At 43.1% G+C, this 2500-nt stretch overlaps 1 protein-coding gene and 1 long non-coding RNA gene across 4 annotated transcripts in view; one reads left to right on the forward strand and one right to left on the reverse strand.

Moving 5' to 3' along the window:
• The window catches only part of LOC106611909 (uncharacterized), an 18673-nt gene extending 18145 nt beyond the window's left edge, over positions 1 to 528 (forward strand). For both annotated transcript variants that reach the window (XR_006771049.1, XR_001330180.2), the window contains one exon: positions 1 to 528. This exon is cut by the window's left edge and continues 482 nt beyond it. This is a non-coding gene — a long non-coding RNA (uncharacterized lncRNA).
• The window catches only part of dock2 (dedicator of cytokinesis 2), a 150745-nt gene that overhangs the window by 78236 nt on the left and 70009 nt on the right, over positions 1 to 2500 (reverse strand). The window lies entirely within an intron of this gene.

A 2500-nucleotide genomic window follows, 5' to 3' on the forward strand; every position in this document is an offset into this window, starting at 1 on the left:
TTCAGTCTAGAAGGCTATGACAGCGGTGACCTTTCCTTAGTTCTAACATCTGTTGGATTTGAATTCATAGTTGATGGACATTGTCACAGTGGAAAGAGGAACTCTCCTACCTAAACAGAGACAATTCCATCATCAAGCCCTTTAGAGAGTGACAACCATTCAACCAATCAACAGTCTCCCATACTTGACTGACAAAGCGAGGATCCATTCAGGATTCTCCCTCCTAGTGTACCAAACACAAAGACAATAATAACCACTCCACTCTACGAGCTTCCACTCTTCCACAATGCTATTGGTTATAACCCAAGCTCAACCAATTAGAATCAGCCTTTGCTTCTAAGACCACGCCCTATTTACTGTTTAACCAATCATCAGCACCAGACCCTAACCTCGCACATCAGTGCTTTTTTATAAACCATCCCAGTGTATGATCTCCCACAATGCTCTTCTTCTTCCTCTCACTGTGTTTCTGCAGCTGTTTGTAACAGTTATATTGGGATCCAATAAAAGTGTGTATTTTAAACAGAACGTGACCTCAGCTTGAAGAGTGATTCCCTAAAGCTTTCTTGTGCCATGATGACTCACTTAAAGCACTTTTGACAACCACCATTTAGGATAAAACTGTGGTACTATGGATGGATGGTAAAAACTGAGGGGTCAGTCTGGGAGGGTAATACTGTGGTACTATGGATGGATAGTAAAAACTGAGGGGTCAGTCTGGGAGGGTAATACTGCGGTATTTGAATGTGTATAATAAAGGTGTAATAAGTAACTAAACTGAAAGACGGACGAAAACAATCAATACTTTCTCTCCAAGTAAATACCAAGTCCCTTGTTTCTAACCAGAACCACATTTTTAAGTCAAGGCCCAAATGGAATTGGCCACCAGCCACCAGCAGGACCCAAACAACAAATTGAGAAACACTTAAAGGACTGAAGAGAATCATTTAGAGGGCAACCAAGGTAAAGATCAATAAATTGGAAAGCATCTTCTACAACTGCACTAATTATATAGGAGACTATGGAGGGCAGTTTGGGAAGCCAAGTCAGTTGGGTTGGAGCAAAACCCTGCATACACGTAATCGTTTTTAATTTGTATATTTATTTTTTCACCTTTATTTAACCAGGTAGGCCAGTTGAGAACAAGTTCTCATTTACAACTGCGACCTGGCCAAGATAAAGCAAATCAGTGCGACACAAACAACAACACAGAGTTACACATGGAATAAACAAACGTACAGCCAATAACACAATAGAAAAGTCTATATACAATGTGTGCAAATGAGGTAAGATTAGCGAGGTAAGGCAATAAATAGGCCTTAGTGGCAAAATAATTACAATTTAGCAATTAAACACTGGAGTGATAGATGTGCAGAAGATGAATGTGCAAGTAGAGATACTGGGGTGCAAAGGAGAAAAAAAATAACAATATGGGGATGAGGTAGTTGGGTGGGCTATTTACAGATGGGCTATGTACAGGTGCAATGATCAAGCTGCTCTGACAGCTAATGCTTAAAGTTAGTGAGTGAGATATGAGTCTCCAGCTTCAGTGATTTTTGCAATTCATTCCTGTCATTGGCAGCAGAGAACTGGAAGGAAAGACGGCCAAAAGAGGAATTGGCTTTGGGGGTGACCAGTGAAATTTACCTGCTGGAATGACATCGCCGCAGTCAAGGATTGGTAGGATAGTCAGTTTTACAAGGGTATGTTTGGCGGCATGAGTGAAGGATGCTTTGTTGCGAAATTGGAAGCCGATTCTAGATTTAATTTTGGATTGGAGATGCTTAATGTGAGTCTGGAAGGAGAGTTTACAGTCTAACCAGACACCTAGGCATTTGTAGTTGTCCACATATTCTAAATCAGAACCATCCAGAGTAGTGATGCTAGACGGGCGGGCAGGTGCGGGCAGCGATCAGTTGAAGAGCATGCATTTAGTTTTACTTGCATTTAAGAGCAGTTGGAGGCCACGGAAGGAGAGTTGTATGGCATTGAAGCTCGTCTGGAGGTTAGTTAACACAGTGTCCAAAGAAGGGCCAGAAGTATGGAGAATGGTGTCGTCTGCGTAGAGGTGAATCAGAGAATCACCAGCAGCAAGAGCGACATAACAGAGAAGAGAGTCTGCCTGAGAATGGAACCCTGTGCCACCCCCATAGAGACTGCCAGAGGCCCGGACAACAGGCCCTCAGATTTGACACACTGAACTCTGTCTGAGAAGTAGTTGGTGAACCAGGCGAGGCAGTCATTTGAGAAACCAAGGCTGTTGAGTCTGCCAATAAGAATGTGATGTTTGACAGAGTCGAAAGCCTTGGCCAGGTCGATGAATACGGCTGCACAGTATTGTCTTTTATCGATGGCGGTTATGATATCGTTTGGGACCTTGAGCGTGGCTAAGGTGCACCCATGACCAGCTCGGAAACCAGATTGCATAGCGGAGAAGGTACGGTGGGATTCGAAATGGTCAGTGATCTGTTTGTTAACTTGGCTTTCGAAGACCTTAGAA

This window comes from Salmo salar, chromosome ssa09, assembly GCF_905237065.1.
Source record: "Salmo salar chromosome ssa09, Ssal_v3.1, whole genome shotgun sequence".
NCBI classification, from domain to species: Eukaryota; Metazoa; Chordata; class Actinopteri; order Salmoniformes; family Salmonidae; genus Salmo; species Salmo salar.